A 22,026-nucleotide genomic window follows, 5' to 3' on the forward strand; every position below is an offset into this window, starting at 1 on the left:
GCGAGGAAGGGGGGGGTGTGACCATGGAAGCGAGGAAGGGGGGAGTGTGACCATGGAAGCGAGGAAGGGGGGTGTGACCATGGAAGCGAGGAAGGGGGGGGTGTGACCATGGAAGCGAGGAAGGGGGGAGTGTGACCATGGAAGCGAGGAAGGGGGGTGGTGTGACCATGGAAGCGAGGAGGGGGGGTGTGACCATGGAAGCGAGGAAGGGGGGAGTGTGACCATGGAAGCGAGGAAGGGGGGTGTGACCATGGAAGTGAGGAAGGGGGGTGGTGTTTCCATGGAAGCGAGGAAGGGGGGGGTGTGACCCTGGAAGCGAGGAAGGGGGGGGTGTGACCCTGGAAGTGAGGAAGTGGGGTGTGACCCTGGAAGCGAGGAAGGGGGGGGTGTGACCATGGAAGCGAGGAAGGGGGGGGTATGACCATGGAAGTGAGGAAGGGGGGGTGTGACCATGGAAGTGAGGAAGGGGGGTGGTGTGACCATGGAAGCGAGGAAGGGGGGTGAGAAGAGGCTGAAGAGCCTCAAACAGGAACAAAACAAATGAAGGACTGGAGGAACATGGAAGGCAATAGATAATGTTTTGGGTAATTTTTAATTTTTAAAAAATATTTAGACACACATCACTGTAATAGGCCAATTTGGCCCTACGAGCCTATGCTGCCCAATGTTAAACCCCATTAACCTACACCCTGGTACATTTTTGGGAGGGTGGGAGGACCCCAGAGAAAGCCCACGCAGACTGGGAGAACGTACAAACTCTTTAAAGACAGCCCTGGATTCAAACCCAGGCCTGGTCCCAATTGCTGGTGCTGTCAAGGCATTGGACGAAACACTATGCCAACTGTGGTTGAATTGGCTCCGGTGCTGAGGGGACCAGTATTCTTTTTTAGGATGCAAGAAAACCAAGGAAGAGAGAAGTGGTGTGGAAGATGGATATGGAGTTTGGTGTGAGGTTAAGGGGATTTTGATTGTGGGGCTAGCAGGAAATAACAGGGTTGTTGGTGACAGGCTGGACATTGGCATGATGGGCTGAATGCTCTCATTCTTTGGCATAATTGGAGGATGGGCATACACAAGAGAACATGGGAGATTGGATGACTGTATAAGAGCCAAGGAAACAATGTAGACAGTGTTAAGGGGAACCATTAGGAAAGTGAGATGACTAAATAGATGTTTTTGCAGAATTGTCAAATAATTAGTTGAATATGGGATGAGGAGAGACCATACAAGATCTGCAGGACACCCAGAAATAGCTCTGGAGTGGAGAGTTATTGGGAGATGAGATCAAACATTATGGGTTGATCCTGTTTTCTGTGCTTCTATGGAGGTGAGGTACAGGGAATTTCAAAGTAGGAAATGGGATTTGGAGGATCTTGAAGGTGGTAGTTGGAGAGAAGGGTCATTGGATATAGAAAGAGAATGAACACTGGTTTAAGAAAGTCTGGTAGAGAGAAGAGTGTCAGGTGAGGGTTGGGTAGGCAAATTACTGCATACAAAGGAGAAATACAATCAGTGTAAGGAAATAAAGGATATAGTTAGGATTGAGAATAAGAGATAATATCCATGGAACAGTGGTCTTAACCTGTTTTACCTTTCCCTGTAACTCAATTCCTGAAGTCCAGGCAACATCCTAGTAAATCTTCTCTGCACTTTTTCCATTTTATTGATATCTTTCCTGTAGATAGGTACTCCACACAATACTATATGTGCAAAATTTGTAGCAATTGAAAATAATTGTTAGTATCAGATTTAAAATGACCCTTGAAGGTAGCCCCTTGAGGTTGTCCAGGCGACCTTGGAGAATACCCTCGCGCCATGCAGGTTGGCCGTAAAGTCCTGAATGTGAGGGATCGGATAATGGTCAGGTACTGTCGCGTCGTTAAGCTGTCGATAATCTCCACAGGGGCACCACTTTCAGGACCAGGTGGAGTGGTGAGGCCCAAGGATTGTCGGAGCGTCGAATGATTCCCAGCTCCTGCAGATGTGAGAACTCTTCCTTCGCTATCTGGAGCTTATCCAGTTGGAGTCGGCGTGCCTTGGGTGGGGATGTAATGAAACACCCCATGGCGTGGTGAGGCGGTGAAGAACTGCGGCTTGAGGAGGGATGGGAACTCGTCCAGGATACGCTGAAACTTGTCCTTGGGCATGCTAACCATGGCCACCTGTGTCTGCTCTGTGCAGGAGGTGTTGAAGCGAACAGATTGAAAGGTACAGGCATCTACCAGACGCCTATCTACCAGACGCCTATCTACCAGACGCCTATCTACCAGACGCCTATCTACCAGTTGCCTACCATGAATGTCGACCAGGACTCCGTGGGCGAGGAGGAAGTCAACACCCAGGATGGCGTTTTGGAGGGACGAAACGGTGAACCTCCACGAGAACTTCCGCTGGCTGATCTAGAAGTGGACGGTCTTGTCTCCATACATTCAGATCTCTGTCGAATTGGCTGGATGGAGGGGAGGTCCTCAAGGCCGGTTCGGGAATCGATGGCTGTGGCTGAGATGACGCTGATCTGGGTCACTGTGTCGATGAGAAAGTGTCGGCCGCTGAGTGAATCCCACAGGTAGAGAAGGCTGTGTTCTTGGCCAGCCACCGCAGCCATTAACAGCGGCTGGCCTGCTCGTTTCCCTGGAACAAGCAGGGCTGACGACACTTCCGAGCCTTGGCTCACCAGCGCTGGTGGAAGAAGCAGAGGCCTGAAATGGATGACTTGCTTCTGGCTATGCTCTTTGAAGCCCTTGCAGGGGCCTGGTGTTCTACCGCAGCACTACAGGAAGGCTTGGCGTGGTTATGCCCATGACTCGTAACCTGGTGGACTGCTGAGCCCTCTGGAAATCGTTCGAGCCATAGCTCCCGAGCATTTTGAGCGACCTTCCTAGGGTCGACAAAGCTCTCCTGGGACAGTAAGGGCTGGATGTCTTCAGGAAGATGCGCTCGAAGAGTGGGCAGTTGGTGTGATCGCCCTTGAGCATGAGCATCTCGTCCATCAACACGATTGGAGTTCTGTCCCCCAATGCATCGAGGCGCAGCATCCGAGCGGCACGCTGGCATCTGGAAAGACCGAGGGAGCCGGTGAGCACCCGCTTGATGGTCCCGTACTTATCTTCCGCGGTTGGGTGCTGAACGAGGTGCAGCATTCGTTTGGCAATGGCCTGGTTCAGAGCGGTGACCACACGGTAAAACTTGGTCGAATTCGATGAAATCTGGCGGAGGTGAACTGAGCCTCTGCGTGGCTGAACCAGGCTTCCGGCTCCTGAACCCAGAAGTCAGGAAGCTTGATGGCTATAGCGTTGATCGAAGGGTCATTCATGTTGGGTTCAAAGACGTTTGAACCTGTTGGGGTTACCAATTGTAGTGGCGGCTACACTGCTAACTGAAGAATCACACAACCAGATGGGTTGAATTCAGTGAGCAAAAACTGATTTATTGCAGGCTGCCTGGATGGTCTTATACTCCCAGCCCGGACCTGGCTGAGAATTGACGTCACCGGGACGTCACATGGGTCCCCAACCGCAGGCTTCTGAGCTCGGTGCCGAGGTTTGGAGGAAACTCCCGATGGTGCCATTTTGGCCGGCTGCCCCGCTGCGTGCGTGACAAGCAGGGCTGGTTCACCTGCCTAATGGTGTACCGCCACACCATCATTGTTTCTAGCAGTTCCAAAAGCAACAATGTAATCTTGTGTTATGGCCATGTTTCTCCAATTGAATCTCAATAATATCACTGTATGATGGAGGTATTGAGATAGATAATTGAATAGACATAGCTTGGATGGATAAGGATTCATGTGGGAAAATAACATTCATGTAAATGGGCAAAATATTTGGCATGGATGTGGTAGGTTGATGAGGTCCATTACTATGAGTGCTATACAACTCCAAGCTGAAATTCACTTGGTTCCAACTCTATGCTCCACCTCCGCCGTGCATCGCTAATTTTAGACTATTACTCTTTCTCTGCTGGAGCACCAGGACTCACTCTCCAACATAGGCCTCAGGTTTACTTTATCCTCCCCCTGCTCCGCCTTCAATTTCTCACACAACTCTCTGACTTTATGTCTTTATTATCTTTCAAGAATATTTCTTCTGGTTTTATTTACAGAGCAAGTAGCTGAGTCCATCATATCTCAAACTCACCAACATGACTGCCTGTCATGGTTACTTTCTGCAACCATCACTGCCCCACCCCCCCATTCTGTATTTTCTTCACACTGGATCAATGTTCTTATTCTGCAACTTTTCCAGTCTATAACATAATGAACATTTCCTATTGATCTTAACAACCTTCCAATCTGTTATACACCTATATTTGTTTATTTTTCATATTATTCTGCATTGTTTCAACTATTTTTGGAGACAGTCCAAAGCTTCAACCATTTTGTCAGCTACTCAGGAATACTTGCCAAGGTGACTGCAGCTCTAACAACATTCAAGAGCTCAAGCCCAACCAAGGCCAACACCCACTTCATTGGTACTTCATCTATTGTACTCTTCGCTTCCTCCAATTCTGGTGCATTTGGTTACAGTGAACAGCATCTATTTCTCAATGAGAGGTCTTTAAAATCACTTCCCATACCCCCAAATCCTACCAGTGAGAAGCAAGGGTAGCAAAAACCAGCACCTGCAGGTTTTCCTCCAAGTCTGCACACTTTATCATCATCTATTCAACAACACTGCAAATAGTACTTTCACTCTAAAATCTTGCAGTATTTCAAGAAGTTATCTCACCATTTCTTTCTCTGGAGCCTTGCCAGTGATGCCTGTATCCCAATAATTATGTTGTTGTAGTCACTTAAAACTGAAGCAAAATTAACTTCAAAACCAAGAGACATAAATAATATGCAGCAAATGTTTTTACATAAAATACCATTGATTTGGTTACCTGCATTGTACACTGTGAAGTTCATTGAACATTTCAACAGGTTTGAATCCAGCAATCTATTTATCTAAACAATAAATATTCTGAGAAATAATAAGGTGAAGACAAGCTAGACTTTTGATAAAGTCATGTGCTGCATAATGTCCGTTTGGGTAACGTCCAACTGCATATACGTCTGTGGTCCCATAAGGTTATGAAATCCCAATCAGAGAACGGGACATAACAAATGCAATAGCTTCCTGCACGCAACACATGCATCTCATGTCTCTTGTATACAAAGCGATTGCACTGTCAGACATATAATGGTACAGTACATATATAACCTGTACTACGGGTGTCTTGATAGTCATAAAAAATGCCTATGTTACTGGCTTATGTATGTACTATACTGTACTTTTTATCGTTATTTTAATGTGAACCTGCCCTACTTACAAATAAAAAGTTTACTGTATAACAATATCTGCTTCAACATGTAGATAACAGCATCCAATCTCATGCATCACACAACTCTTGAGTGATGTAGGTTTGCTAGGTATATAATATGGTGTTTGCATAACGTCCAAATCGCATAATGTCCTATTTTACAGAACACATCGTGGACATGAAGTGACGCATGATTGTAATTTCTCAAATAGTTTTTTTTTCAAAATTTGTTTGAAATTAATATTTCAAATAAAATTATCTACTGAACAGGAATGGAAACAATGAACTGGCTAAGTAGAAGATAAAATATATGATTGTCTGATACATATTGTGGTTCAACGTTTACTGTTAATTGAGATGGGAATTATTGTGAAATATTCTCTTTGCCTTCAATGCTTTTACTACAGTGGAAAAGCACTTCTTATACTCTTTTGTAGCTCATTAGCAACTTCTTTAATGAGCTTTTTAAAAAATTTTCTGTGATAGATAATGCAACAGACAAGTGACAGATTGTTTGCCATTAATTATTTCCATGTTTCAAACCTATTACAAAGCAATTAGAAATCTGACAGCAGATTCACTCTGCATTACTTATAATCTAAAGTGATGAGAAATGAGAGTTGATGAATATAAATTATTTATTTTCATATAATTTTCATAAATTATTACCTTGTTTTTCATTGTGCCAAAACTAAGCGTATGCACGAAAACATTGCCATGTATAGATTTTGTTTTGGGACATTGTTATAGGATAATAATTGTCCAGAGGCCCCTAAATTGTTTTGACATACAAAACTACTGTTGGATTATGATTATCACAGTTAGAATAACTGCAGCAATGTCTTTTCATAGAATAATTCACAGAATTACAGATTCATTTCAACTACTCTAATCTTTTGAATTTATGTATATTCTCTGTAGCTGACTTTTAATGACACTGTTAGATGGAAAGTAGAAACTTCATATAGAATGAGCAGATATTAAAAACTTAACAAAAAAAACATTCCCAGACATGGGTTATTGGTTACAGTGAGTAGGCATGGGCCAGCTATCTTCAACCCAATTCATCAGTGATGAGAATGGGATCAAGGACCAACGTAATGCTAAAGGCTGAGAGCTGTATTGGTCATTAACAGTTGAAGCTTTAGAGTACCTCCCAAAATTTTTAAAGATATTACAGAATAACATCTTAAGAAATAATTGTGAAATGATAGGTGTATAACAAGGTGGTAGGTTTTTAAGGTAAAATAGGAAATGTTCACAATATCACAGACTCAAAAATTTACATTTTTCTTCTAGGAAAAAGGGAGATTGAAAGGGAATCTGATTTGAGTTATTTAAAATCAAAGAGTGTCCAGGAATTATTCAAGAATCAAGAGATATAATGAAGGTAATTAGCAAAAAACAAAAATTTGGAGAAACCTTGTGAAACAATAAATGTGTAGGATCTGGATTGCATTATCAGAAATAGTACTGGAGGCAGATTCAATTGTGACATTCAAAAGGGAATGGGAAAAGTTCTTGAAATGAATATAATAGCAGTAAGTATGGGAGAGTGGATCAACTGGCCAATTATAATACAATAATTTTTTATGATCTGAAATTTTATTCACTTCTTGTAGGAAATGTTTAGTAGATAGAAAATTTGGCAAATTGTTATGCTGTAAATGAACAGATCTTAGAAGCCACCTATCTCTATATTAGGTTTCAACAAGATTCTATCACAAAACATGCCATTACCTCCTTTCCCCTTTAGCATTCCCCTTTAGGTACAGGAACAGCTGCTACCCCTTCACCATCAGACTCCTCAACAATGAACTCAATCAGGAATTCATTTAAGGACACTTACTTTTCTTTTCTGTATAGCACAATAAGTTTGTTTATAGTTCTTTATTTGTTTTCATGCATATGTTGTGAACAGTTTTTTTTGCACAACCAATAAGTGGTAATTCTGCCTCACCTGCAGGGTTGGATGTAATGTCATGTATGCACTCTGACAATATATCTGAAATCTGAATCATTTTGAAGGGAACAATGAATTTTAAACTCCCTTATCTGCTTTTCCATCCCCACAAGTCACTCCCCTTCTTTTCGCACTTTTCCCATGCAGCTGCAGCAGATACAACATTTTCCTTTTCACCTACTATCAAAGAGCCCAATATTCCTTCGAGATGAAGCAGTGATTCATGTGCAGATCTTCCAATCAAGTATATTGCACAATAGCATTTCCTCTACATTGGAGAAACTAAACAGATTGAGTGAGTGTCCAGTTCTGATCACTTAACACTTCAGGCTGTTACTGAAACTGGTGGGCTTGAGTTATGGGTGAGAGGGGAAAGATTTTAAATACACTGAAGGTACCCTTTCAACACAGAGGAAAGTGGGTATATGGAATGAACTGCTGGAGGAAGTTGATCAGTGTGAAGATTGATTATTAAATTTTAAAATGGCCTGCTGCTCTTGTGTATTTGAACTGTGTATTTGGATGGTTCGTATAGATCTGTAAATTATTTGTTTGATAATTTAACTGTTACCCCAGAATCATCCCACTAGATTTGTGGCCATTTGACATTCATTGAATTGAATTGTTTAATGTTACATCTACTGTGTGCTATCGCGAGAAGTCAACAGGAGGTGCAAAATAAAACAAAAGAGCAAAGTACAGCACAACAGAAAAAAAGTTCAGTTAAACCAAAGCAAAGACAGCATAATTTTACTAAGGTGTGTTGGGGTTTTTTTCTGATTTTGGAACAAGAACTAAGCAGCACAGCAGCATCAGCAGAATACCTGTATTAAACAGCAAAAACAAGCAATGGCATGCCGACATGATGCCATGAGAGGAAAATTCACATGAAATAATGTTTAGCACTTACCAAAAAAAATCTCTGCTTACAAAAGAAGATAAATGCAGAACCAAACACTAGAAATTCTCCTTGATGGCTTTTTCAAATGTTTCTTCCATTGTCATCTGCCTCATTAACAATGGCTTTTGTCTTAGAATTCTCTCTTTGATTTTATAAAGTGACCTAATTTCTTGTTCTGTTATGAATGCATGCTGCTCTAGTCCTTCAATAAGACCATCACATATTTTCTCCATGTTGACTATAGCCAACAGAGCATCAAAGCTAAAATGGTGAATTTTTTTCAACTTGTGATGTCATGTTGGCAGTAAATTTTATTTTGGTTTTTGGATCTTTTCAGATCTTCGGATATGGGGTACTCAACCTGTACTAAACTAACCATGCCGCCATTTTACATAAATCATAAGATTCCCCCTCTCTTTAACAGTCGAGCCCAATCTGCTTCAATTTTTCCAAAAGATTTCACTTAACAACAGAATCAGTTGCTTACTACCTTTTTGTTAAAGTGTAAATTTAAATATGGAGACTAAAGCTGCACACTTGCCTCCATTTATGGTAACAGCAAGGTCATAGAATTATACAATATTGAAATTTGCCATTTTGATTAATCTTATTCACGCCAACTGTGATGTCTATTAACACTGATCCCATTTACTTGCTTTTGGCTCATGCCTCTCTATGCCTTTCCTATCCAAGTCCCTGTCCAAATACTTTTAAACATTGTAATTGTATCTGCTACTCTTTTCAGAGATTCACTACCTTCCGTGTGGGAAAAACCTACTCCACATCTCCTTTAAATTTCTCCCTTCTCACTTAATTGAACTATCTATCCAGTCTATACCCTTCATAATGTAATCAATCTCTATAATGTCACCCCTCACCCTCTCATGTGCAAGTGAGAATAAGCCCAGACTATCCAATTTCTCCTTATAACTACATCCCTCCATTTCAGGCAACATCTTGGTTAATCTCTTTTGCATCTCTCTCTTGTTAATATATCTTTCTGCAGTCTGGTGACCAGAATTGTACTGAACACTCAAAGTGCAATTGACTTAATGGTTTGTATAACTGTAACAAGAAGTCTCTATTCTTATACTCAATGTCTCTTCCTATGAAGCCAAACAGACCAATTGCTCTTTTTGCTATCCTATCCATCTGTGTTGTCACTTTCAATAAGCTATGGACTTGCACCTTCAGGTCTCTCTGTGCATCAATGCCCCAAATGTCATGATAATGATCTTTACATTACTATTGTCTATAGGTTTTTCATATAAGTTTCTATGGACGTTACAAAACATTGTCTAGTGGGATGTATATAAATGATAGAAGAAAACTTTTCTTTTTCAATCTATATATTAGTTTTTGAAAAAATATCAGATACTTAGAGTCATATGATATAATGTTCAGGTGACAGTAAATTAAAATTACAGATATTAGGCAACAATAAACAAGATGCATATGATTCATGTAATTGATTAAAAAAAGGAAAAGAAAACAAAAGTCTATAACTAATTTCTATCCCCAACCTATTTTGATATATGAGCATTTACAATCAAAGTCAGGCACCAATTACTAATTTCAATATTAATAGGTTCAAAAAAAAATAGAAATTATAAAGAAAAAACATAATAAAAACCAAAAATAATTGAAAAAAGAAAAAAAATTAGTACTTGTTTTAGTAGTTGCACATCTGATTTTCTCTAGAGAAATGGATACCATCAAATCCAATAACAATTGTGCATGCGTGGGAGGGTCAAGATCTTTCCACTTCTTGGCGGGCTTGGCTTACCTAATTTGAGACTTTATTTCTGGGCTGTGAACATTAGATTTATCATTATTTGGATACCTCATAATGAATATTCAAATGCCTCAAGGTGGATTGACTTAGAGATGAAATCCATTAAAAGACTCTCTTATCTCAATACTTGGAGTACATTTGCCTTTATAGCTCTCCAAATTAACTGATAATTTGGTAGTTAGACATACTTTGTATATTTGGTTCCAATTTAGAAAGTACTTCGGTTAACATAGATTTTCATTAATTAGTTCAATTTTGAGTAATTCCTTTTATTTTTTTTACTTTTGGTTCAAGACATTGGATATACTCAATGGTCCAGGTTAATATTCAATCTTTCTTGGACTAGTATATAGACCAAAACTTAGCCTCTTTTGAGCAATTATCTACCAAATTTAAATTACTTAATCAACATTTCTTTTACTGTTTACAGATTAGTAGCTTCTTAAACTTAACGTTGAGGCTTCCCCAAGACTTAGATTTTAATCTTATCTGGGAAGTATATAATTTTAGATTTAATCAGAAAAGACTGTTTTCAGCCCTTTATGAACTACTTTTAAGATCTAGCAATAGTTTTTTTCTATCATTAAGAAAGTTTGGAAACATGACTTTCAGCAGCTGTTTCCTGAAGATACATGGATACTTTTTTGAAAAATGTGCATTCATCCTCTCTCTGTGCTGGACATTCCTTGTTACAATTTAAAGTTGTCCATAGGGCCCACTGTTCCAAAGTTCAATTAGCTAAATTTTAACCCAATATAGCCTCTAATTGTGATGTGTACAACTCGGGAAGGTACCTTATATCATATGTCCCTTTAATTCTTGCTAATTCTCCTAGCCCTTTATTGCTATTTCCATCTCAATCCTGTGTGGTTGCTTTTGTTTCCCTGATTACTAGAAAGCTCATTTTGCTGCGGAGGATATAAGATAACTAAAATTAAGGTACTTGCATTTTTCAAGCTGTGATATAATTCCTCAGACAGAGAGATACCTGAATATTTTAACAAACAGAAATTAGGAAACCCAAAGCACAGTTTTAATTTGCCATTTTAGGAACTTACAAAGCATAATCCGGAGACTAAGGAAGAAACAAAAATATAATTAACATGCCTATTAATACAGAAAATAGGCATGTTTTCTTTAGAAGCATTGAATTTGAAATAATTATCTGCAAAAATGATAACCCATGCAGATGGAATTAGTTCAGGCCTGTTACCAGTATTAACTGTGAAATATTGTCAAGCTCCTCTGTTTACATAATGCACATAAAGTCCAAGTTGCTGTATTGCCTTGAGATGTTTTTAAACAGATTGCCCTAGTAGGTAATCAAAGAGGTACAACATTAAATTGATTTTTAAATTACAAGGATAAACAATATGCAGAAAATTGACATAATGTTCAAAGGTTTTTTAAATCAGTTTTGTGGATAAAATTTAAGTTGCAGTTTCTTAGGAAAACCATTCAAAATTGATTCTTAAGAACTGAGATTTTATCTCAAATTGGTAAACAGCAATAATTAATAAATGGCTGCCATCAGAACCAAAGAAATAGATGTAGGTTTGTTTATCCTATCGAGCCTGCTCTGCCATTCAATAAGATCATAGCTGATCTGGCTGTGTTCTCAGTTCCTGATCCTCATTACCCTGAATTCCTCTATTCAGTGCCTTAAGTACATTCAATGAGGCAGCCTCCACTGTTTCTTTGGGCAGAAAATTCTTGAGATTCACCACTTTCTGTGTGGAAAAAAATCCTTTTTAACTCTGTGTTAAATCTACTCCCCTGATTCTTGAGGCAATGTTTCCTAGTTATGTTAATTCTTGTTGTTCATAAGCATTCCATGTTCTTTGCATGTTCAGACCCGTGACTGCCTACTCAATCTCTTACTGTCCTATCTGTACATCCATAATTGTGTAGCCAAATAGTGCTCATTTCAATATAAATTTGTTTTACCCTGGCACTACTGTTGTGGGTTCATAAATCAGTCTGTTTTGAGATACGAAAAAAAAAACAAGTGAGCACAAACAGAAACTTGGATTTATCTCAGTGCAACCAGTATCAGTGTTAATTGGTTTCAAGAAAATGGTCAAAAACTGGTAGTGCAAAAGCAGAATTCTTCTCATCATTACTGCCACTCACTTATTCATTTCTATTGTGACAGAGAATATAGATATGTTTTTGGGGGATAAACTGGAAAGGTTTGTTAGAGTAGCTTACATACAAACACTTTAAAACAAATCTTATTTGAAATTCTGAAGCTCTGCTAATGCTAGACATATCGGCCCCACAGCCTTTGCAAGAGCTTTCGAGAGTGGCCAAGAGACTTTACAAATGGATTGTTATTTACAAAAAGGCAACAGATGAAAGATCTTGTGTGTGTGTGTGTGTGTGTGAGAGAGAGAGAGGGAGAGACACACACATCAGTTCTACAGTGTTGTAGCCAGCAACAGCAGCTGGGACTGGAACAGGACAAGCTGGCAAGGGTGTGGAAAGTCCCATTTGGAAGATGGGTTGTGAGTTCTTGGTTCAGCCTGGTCAAGGCCCTTGGCTGTCTAATGTTTCACTTGGAATAAGTGAAACAAGAAGGAACTCTGTGGTGACCGGAAAGAAAGAGGTTGTCATCTCGAGAATCCTGAGGGGGCAAGTTTTGTCAGTAAGACACTGTAATGGAGGATTAAAACCATGTACCCAGATGCTTTTTGCTTATGTGGAACTGACGACACTGGGTCCACACGCAGGTCACCTTACTTTCAGAACTAGCAGATGTAATTAAACTCAGCCATGGGGACTTATCTGAAGATACACTTTGAAATGGAATTCCACTGTGAGGCCCAGGGAAAGCAGTTGTCAAATGCAACACTCTGAAATTGACGAATTGGTCACAACCTGTCTTGCTCGAGAAGTTTTAATAAGTCTTTGTATCTACGAGATAAACCAGGAAATTATAACATCCTGGTTCCATAATAATTAATCTTCTAAATTGTAGAATGTAATGTTCAGTTTTGATTTTGACTGACAAATATTAGAAGGAGTAGGCGCATGATTAATTGTTTTTGGGGTATATAAGCCTGTGGTCCTGCTGCTGAAGTTTAGACTCTCCGAGGGGTGGGAACACCCCTTGTCAAGAAGGAAGAACAGCCAGAGTCCGAGCAACGTCCCGGTCGGGGGAGGTGGAGAAGCTGCTACCAGCGTCCTGACAACCTACTACAAGTGTGCAGTCGTTGCCTCGCTTCGGCAGTTGGGACCAGTCCAAGCGTTGATAAGTATAGTTGGGAAGGGCTTGCATATTGTAGTGTGAAATCAGCTTTTGAATTAGTAATAAACATTTGTATAAACTGAACTGCTCTCGGTGTGTGTGTCTATTTTCTTTCGGTAGCTCAAACACTGTGACCAATCTAAAATGAACAAAATGAGAGGTATAAGTTTACCCAAGACAATTGGCGCTGCGAGCAGGGTTGGTCTCAAGATGTTTCGCCGAAAGAAAGAGGTGAGCCCTGAGCAGTTCTTGATTCCTGGATGGACTTCCAAAGACGATGGGTTTGGCATGTTGGCCAATACCCTGTCTTTGTTGGGACCACCCATTAGTTGGGATGAGAAGTTAGACTCATCAAGTGCACCTCTGGGAGAGCGGGTTGCCACTCTCCTTCGAGAAAGTAAATTTCCTGATAAAAAGGGAACGCTGACGAATGGTTTTTGGTTGCTGGCCACAGCATTACGCCACTCCGTTCAGCGTGAAGCAGAATTAATTCAAAGAGAAGTAGAATCTCAGTGCAAAAGAAAGCAATTAGAGGAGGAGCTAGAAGTCCTGCAACAATGCTGTTCCATGATGAGCGAAATTGTTCGCACCAGTCAGGACAGACCCAAAGAATGGGAAGATAAGCATGTCCAAATGATTTGCCGTAATATTAAACTCCGGCAGCAGCTCTGTGCAGATAAGGAAAGGCATGGAGTAGAACCAGATCCATATCGTATTCATGCCATGATAAGGAATGGTGACGATCCTGATGTAATTGAGGATTGGGATGGGAATATCTGGAATGACAATGGTAATAAGGCAGATACTCCTCAGCATGTGTCTAACATACTACCCTCTCCTGTTCACGCCCGCCCTATAAGGCAGCAGATTTCCCAAACAGACAGAAGGGGGGATGATGTAAGGGTAGAGATGGAAGGGATAGATACCCCGGTTTCCCATGTGGACCCAGGGGAAAATACCCAAACCCCTGCTTATGCTCTATGGCCTACTCCCTCTGTTGGATGGCCTCCACCTCCTCCCCTAGACTGGGTGGAGGACCCTGTGAGCCAAAGTGGGAACAGGGGTCGGAAGGAGTCAATGATCCGTGATTTCTCTGTAAAAGAGCTGGCTGCCATTGGAGATCGATTTAGGCAAAAAGCAGGGGAACATCATCCCCAGCTGCTGAGTCCTCCTGGCCCAGCTGTGCTTTCTGCTCCCACTGCTGCTTCTATCGAGCTGGCTTCTCCTGCTCCAGTTACTCATGATGAGGTAAAACAATGGGTTAAACAGGCTCTTAAAGATAACAATAGCATGTGGTCCTGGAAGCCCCCGAACCCTTCTGAAGCCTGAAGGTGTGGGCAGGATTCCCGTGTCTACTCCATCGAGACACGGCGCACACACGGGGATCCGCGGCCCTACATACCGTTAACAATCCACTGGGGTGGGGGTAATGATCGCCAATACTTGGCTTTGGTCGACACCGGTGCAGAGCACTCGGTGATTCCTGGTAATCCCGACCTCTGGACTGGACCGGCCTTTCGAATAGAGGGTTTGGGAGGAGCGGTCACCCTGGCAAAGGAAATAGAAGTCTGTGCCATGGTGGGTGATAGCCCTTCCCCTGTCTGGTTACATGCCCTGGTGGCTGCTACTGACGAGTGTATCCTGGGTATTAATATGTTGGCCGGTATGGCCCTTAATACTAGCCAAGGGGGATTTGAATTTGGAATTCGAACTATTACAAAAAAACTAGTAGTGGGTCAGGCTAAGTGGGATCCTGTGATGGTGCCAGCCCCCATGAAACCAGTGTGCATTCCACAATATCGTCTCCCTGGGGGGCAGGAAGAGATTACTGCCACCATCGATGCTCTGCAAGAAGAAGGGGTAGTGAGGCCCGCAACGTCGCCCTTTAATAGCCCTGTTTGGCCGGTCCAGAAGCCGGACGGCTCCTGGAGAATGACAGTTGATTATCGATTTTTGAACAAACATGCCCCACCACTTGCTTCAGCAGTTCCGGACATTGTCACCCTTATTGAAAACATTGCTACTGGGAACTCAGGAACATGGTATGCTGTCATTGATCTCGCTAACGCCTTCTTCAGTATTCTTATAGCTGAGGATTCACAGGATCAGTTCGCCTTTACCTGGAAGGGGCGCCAGTATACCTTCACCCACCTTCCAGTATCGCCTTCCCTCTCAATTCACCATTATATTGATGATGTGGCCTCCTGGAGCCTCTGGCAGAAACAAGAGGGTCGCCGAGTCCCACTGGGATTCTGGTCACGTACCATGCCCGAGGCTGCCACTCGTTATTCTGTTTTTGAACAACAGTTACTAGCCTGTTACTGGGCCCTGCTAGAGACTGAAAGAATGACAGGTGATGCAGATGTTCAATTGCGACCTGCACTTCCTATAATGAATTGGGTCCTGGCTAATAATGCTAATCTAAAGATCGGGCGGGCTCAGCAGTCTTCTATTGTTAAATGGAAGTGGTATATTCAGAGTCATGCGACCAGAGGGCCTGAAGGGGTGGGCCGCGTACACGAACAGGTGGCTTACCATCCCAGGTCAGGAACTCACTTATCGGAGGAGGGGGATGGTGGCTCCAGTCAGTATGCTGAGTTGAAGGCAGTCACTTTACCACTAGATCCCCATGATCACCCTCTTCGCCTGTTTACTGATTCCTGGGCTTTGGCTAATGGACTTGTGGTATGGATGCCTGATTTGCAAAAGAACAACTGGATGATACATGACCGCCCAGTATGGGGCAAAGAGTTGTGGCAGCTGTTGTGGGATGCTTCCCACCATCGTGAGATAACCGTTTATCACGTTGATGCCCATACCAATATGGCGACTAACATGGCTCAACATAATGCAGTAGCAGATCAGCTTGCCACTATCAGCTATGCTGATACCGTCCCCCTGGCTCGATGGGCACATGAACAGAGTGGTCATTTGGGGGAGAAGGGATCAGCTATGTGGTCCTGTACACATGCTTTATCCGTCCATCAGGATGATGTCCACATGGTCGTACGTACATGCCCAGAATGTCAGCTTGTGAAGATCCATACCATTCCACCTGGTCCGCATGGCTGAATAAAACGGGGTGCTCACTCAGCTGCGGTCTGGCAAATTGATTACATAGGCCCCATGCTAGAGTGTATGGGTAAATATTACGTCCTAGTAATGGTTGACACCTTTTCGGGCCTGGTTTTTACTTTTCCCACCAAGACGGCTGACCAAGCTAGCACTATCCAAGGACTAAACCATTTGATTTATCGTTATGATGTTCCAGAGGAGATTCACTCTGAAAATGGCTCGCACTTCTCCGGGAAAGCAATCTGTGATTGGGCAAATGACAACGGTATTTTATGGGTCCACCATATTCCTTATTACCCGCAGGCTGCCGGGTTAGTTGAACAAATGAATGGCTTACTGAAGGAACAAATTCGTTTGTTAACATCACTGGGGACCCAGAAGGGATGGTGCCATGTGCTGCAGCAGGCAGTCGACAATTTGAATCATCGCCCTTTAAAAGGATGATTCCACCGACTTCTTCACGCTCCTGAATTACAGCCTATTCCAGAGGAATAACAGTCATTGCCCCCCATCCCCGAACTAGAGAATGTTGGACAAAAGGTATGGGTGGCACCACCAGGTAGTGGCCCTCCTGTAAAAGGGGAAATAGTGACACCTGCCCAGGGTAACACTCGGTGGGTAGCTATTGAGGGACAGGATGATTTAGTCTGTTTAAACACTGAACGCTTATGGTATCGTGAGTGACATGCGTCAGGCTTCTTTGTTCCAGGTTCTCCATTTTACACTCCTGGTGATCTGGCTTAACAGCTGCTTTGATGCCAGCAATTGGATTTGTAATGTCGAGGACGTTCCAAGGGAGTTCCCCGTGGGAAACACGGTCCAATGCATTACACCAAGGAAGTCCTCGGTCACCAGCCTCAAGTGCAGCTTATATAAATATGTTATTGTTCAGCATGTTTCAAAATCTGTTCGTGAGCTCCAGTATCTGGGTATTGTGGCCAACAAGGATAATTTGAGCCTTGGTTGGAATCCTTTCTCATGGCTAACTGCTACATTTGGGGGAGTGGGCCACACTATCCTCCGTTGGTTGCTCGCGTCATTGCTTATCTTTGTAATTGTTGTTTTGATTTCTCTTTTTTCGCTCCCTCTGTACTCAAATACTGGTTAGGCCTCGCAAATGACAGATTGTGACCAAGGGGTGGAATGTAATGGAGGATTAAAACCATGTACCCAGATGCTTTTTGCTTATGTGGAACTGACGACACTGGGTCCACACGCAGGTCACCTTACTTTCAGAACTAGCAGATGTAATTAAACTCAGCCATGGGGACTTATCTGAAGATACACTTTGAAATGGAATTCCACTGTGAGGCCCAGGGAAAGCAGTTGTCAAATGCAACACTCTGAAATTGACGAATTGGTCACAACCTGTCTTGCTCGAGAAGTTTTAATAAGTCTTTGTATCTACGAGATAAACCAGGAAATTATAACATCCTGGTTCCATAATAATTAATCTTCTAAATTGTAGAATGTAATGTTCAGTTTTGATTTTGACTGACAAATATTAGAAGGAGTAGGCGCATGATTAATTGTTTTTGGGGTATATAAGCCTGTGGTCCTGCTGCTGAAGTTTAGACTCTCCGAGGGGTGGGAACACCCCTTGTCAAGAAGGAAGAACAGCCAGAGTCCGAGCAACGTCCCGGTCGGGGGAGGTGGAGAAGCTGCTACCAGCGTCCTGACAACCTACTACAAGTGTGCAGTCGTTGCCTCGCTTCGGCAGTTGGGACCAGTCCAAGCGTTGATAAGTATAGTTGGGAAGGGCTTGCATATTGTAGTGTGAAATCAGCTTTTGAATTAGTAATAAACATTTGTATAAACTGAACTGCTCTCGGTGTGTGTGTCTATTTTCTTTCGGTAGCTCAAACACTGTGACCAATCTAAAATGAACAAAATGAGAGGTATAAGTTTACCCAAGACAGACACTGAAGTGGATGATGGAAGTAAATCAGTTGTGGAGGTCCTGGAACAACAAATCTCTCTCTGAAAATTGACAAGAACCTTTCTGAGCAGTAACAATTTACCTTTCAAGCACCAAAGTCTGGTGAATGTTATAAATATTAAATTCTGTGCACAGTTTCAGAATTGCCTGCAACCACCAGTGAACTTGGAGGAACGAGAAGTGAGATTGGACTGTGAACCAAAGAACATTTTGAACTTACACACACATTACATGTACGTGCACTTAGAATTAGAAGGGGGTTAAAGTTGGGTTAGTTAAGTCAATAGTGATAAGTTAAAGTGTGATTCTGTTTTCATGTTTAAAAATAATTAAAAGCAACCTTTGTTTAAGTAACCCTTTGTCTTGGTGAATATCTATTGCTCTTGTAACACTATCATCAGACATTCCCACCCCTTAACCTATTCCCCTCTCTCATTCGTAATCTTTTAATTATCATTGACATGATCATTGTTCATCCTGAACAATAGTCTCATAATTTTTCTATCCATTCTCTGAATGTAATTATTCTCACCTAGCTGCAGGAAAATGATATCAAACAAGTCACTTGAGGTTTATGATTGAATTTATGAGGAAATGGCATGGAAAATTGATGACAGGAGAGCGATATACATAGTTTACAGGACTTAATAAGGCTTTTCTTAATGCCCTGCATGGTTGGCTGGTCTAAACAGTTAAAGGACGAGAAATTAAGTATATTAGCAAATCTGATCCAAAATTGGCTGGGTGTTAAGAGGTAGATGAAGTTTTTTGTGAATGTAAATTTGCTCGAGGTAGACCAAAGAAATTGGTGCTGGGACCTTAGTGGCTTAGACCATTTATAACTGACTTGGATGAGGATATAGGAGTATTATTACTAAGTTTATAAATTAAGCGAAAATTTGCAGTGTTGTAGATAGTGAAAAAGGCTGTCTAAGAATACAGTGGGAAATAAATAAACTAGAAAGTGGATGGAACAGCGGCAGAGTTAATGCACTTTAGGAAGTCAAATATCAGCTAATAAAGAAGAATATATAGAATATATGATGGGATAAATGAAATGTAAAAAAATCCTTACCCATGTAAACATTGACTTAAAACACTGAGGTTTATATTTATAAATCAATGTTGAAGGAATTTTTTGTTTTCCTTACCTTAAGGGTGGCAATCTGATCTTACAGATTACCCACACTTTATAACACTCACCCAATTATTATACTAATTATTGCATTGTACAGGAGCAAGTGTCTTTAACACAAATTATTTGCATTGTCAGACCACACAACATGTAATAAAGATGAAAATTTAACTCGGCGTTTGATTATTTTGATTGTGGTTGGATTATGATGATTTAAACTATACATTTCTGTGAATTCTGGATAGGCTAAATCAGGTTAAATTGAAATACAGAAGGAAAGCACGAAAATCTGCTGACACCGTGTTGAAGTAAAAATGCTCAAAGCTGGAGAAACTCATAGATCAAGCAGTGTCCTTTATATAACAAAGGTAAAAATACATAACTGACATTTTGGGCTTGAGCCCTTCATCAAGATATTGGAAAATGTTGGTAGTCATCTGAACAGAAGAGTGGGGGGGGGGGGGGTGAAGGGGTTAGCGTAGTAGTTAGCACAATGCTGTTATAGTGCTGGGATTTGAATCCCACGATGTCTGTAAGGAGTTTATATCATCTCCCTGTGTCTGCATGGGTTTTACCCAGGCGCTCTGGATTCCTCCCGCTGTTTAAAAATGTAAACAGGAGTTGTAGGTCAATTGGGTGGCACAGGTTCATGGGCCAAAAGGGTCTGTTACTGTGCTGTATGTTTAACAAAAAAATACATTTAAATTTTTTCAAAAATTATAAGACATAATCTCCCCCTCATACAACCTGCCTTTTCAAATGAACCTGAAACATGGCAGGAGGTAATAGGTGGAGAAGGGAGGGAGGGGACAGCAGATATCAAAGGGAGAAGGGATGGCTGGGTGAAGGGAGGGAGGAGAACTGGAAAGGGGAAGGGAAAGGGGGAGGGGAAAGAGGAAGCAGGTTAGCAGAAATCAGAAAAGTTGATATTAATGCCATCTGGCTGGAGAGTGCCCAGATGGAAAATAAGGTGTTGTTGTGGTCTTGGTGGGACAGTGCATAAGTGGCACCACTGAAATGGTTGGCTACTGAGAGGTCTATGTTACTGTAGCAGATGGAATGCAGGTGTTCAGCGAAGCAATATCCCAGTTTGCACCCAATCTCTGTATGTCGAGAAGGCCACAAAGGGAGCACCAGATGCAGTAAATCAATCCTGCATATTCACAAGTGAAGTGTTGCTTCACTTGAAAGGCCTGTTTGGGGCTCCGGACTGAGGTGAGGGAGGGGGTGTGGGCATAAGTGTTGCACCTCCTGCGGCCACAGGGAAAGGTGGAGGGGGGGTTGTTTGGAATTGGTGGGGAACGAGGAGTGCACAAGGGAGTCACCGAGGGAGCAGTCCCTTCAGAAGGCAGAGAGGAAGATGTGTCTGGTGGTGGGATGTTGTTGTAAGTGTCGGAAATTTCAGAGGATAATGTGTTGGGTGCAAGGGATGGTGGGGTGGTAGGTGAGGATGGTTGGTGGGGGGGGGGTTCTATGTTTGTTACGTCAGTGGGCAGAGGAGGCCAGTGCAGATAAGCGGAAAACAGGAGATGTGGGTGAGGTTTGAGTTGATGGTGGTGAAGAGGAAGTCACTTTTGTGGAAGAAGGCAGACATTTGGAAGATCTAGACTAGAAGACCTCATTTTGGGAGCATGTGCAGTGGAGATAGAGAAATTGAGAGAAGGGGATAGAATCCTTGCAGGGGACAGGGTGTAAGGAAGTGCAGTCAAGGTAGTTGTGGGAGTTAGTGGGTTTTTAATATATGTCAGTGGAAAGCTTGTCTCCCAAGATGTATAGAGAGAGATCCAGGAAGGGAAGAGTGCTATTGGAGATAGACCAAATGAGTTTGAGATTGGGGTGGAAATTGGCCATGAAGTGGATGAAGATGACAAGCTCACTTCAGGTGCATGAGGCAGTCCCGATGTAGTCATCGATATACTAGAGGAAGAGTTGAGGGGTTTTGCCTGTGAATTGAAATTTAGTTAAACCTTGTACTTATTTTACACTGCAGCCCTAACAGTGCTCAGAGGGTGAAATCTCCTACACATGTGGTGATTTTGACAAATTGCATTTATGTGTAAAGGAAAGTTGGATAAGTCAATGAAGATAAAAGGAAGAGAGCCTCACTTTAGGTCATACATCTGCTATATTTCCCAATATAAACAATTCTGGTGTCTGTATAAATTGAATCTCAGTGATTGGTTCTAGAAGATTTCCCATATCTTTGCAGAAAGGCCTCACCTTGGAACATGACCAGGTTGAATGCAAAAAGGTTCCCATTTCTTTGCTGCATATCAGCTAATTCTGATTTTAATTTGTGTAATTTTTGTGGTGTAAGATATAGTTGGTGCAAAAAATGTTATTATGCCAATCTATACCTTATGTTAGTAGTTTTGGTCATGCTGTCCCGACCTAAGTCAGACCAGCTTTTTTCATCAATCAGTATACCCAAATCTTTGTCTAGATTTATGTAACCCTTATTTTGAAGTAGGAAATATGCTTTGGAAATAAATTTCTTTGTAGTCCCCTTTCGAACAACAGTCTCTACTTCACTGCACTGCAGTAAGGTAATCATTGGTCCAAATTTGTCCCTTAAATAAGATCTTATTTGAAAATAGTGGAAGATAGTATTATTAGTTAAACCATATTTGGTTTTTAATTGATCAAATGACATTAATTGCCCCTGCT

The 22,026-nt window shown here is 41.8% G+C and overlaps 1 long non-coding RNA gene across 1 annotated transcript; it reads left to right on the top strand.

Moving 5' to 3' along the window:
* Positions 1–479: 479 nt before the first annotated feature.
* LOC138745654 (uncharacterized) lies at positions 480–18,439 on the top strand. Its single transcript, XR_011346392.1, has 3 exons — positions 480–584; positions 6,601–6,691; positions 16,995–18,439. It is a non-coding gene; the product is annotated as an uncharacterized lncRNA (long non-coding RNA).
* Positions 18,440–22,026: the final 3,587 nt, after the last annotated feature.

The sequence above is a fragment of the Narcine bancroftii genome, chromosome 1, assembly GCF_036971445.1.
Source record: "Narcine bancroftii isolate sNarBan1 chromosome 1, sNarBan1.hap1, whole genome shotgun sequence".
Classification (NCBI taxonomy): Eukaryota; Metazoa; Chordata; class Chondrichthyes; order Torpediniformes; family Narcinidae; genus Narcine; species Narcine bancroftii.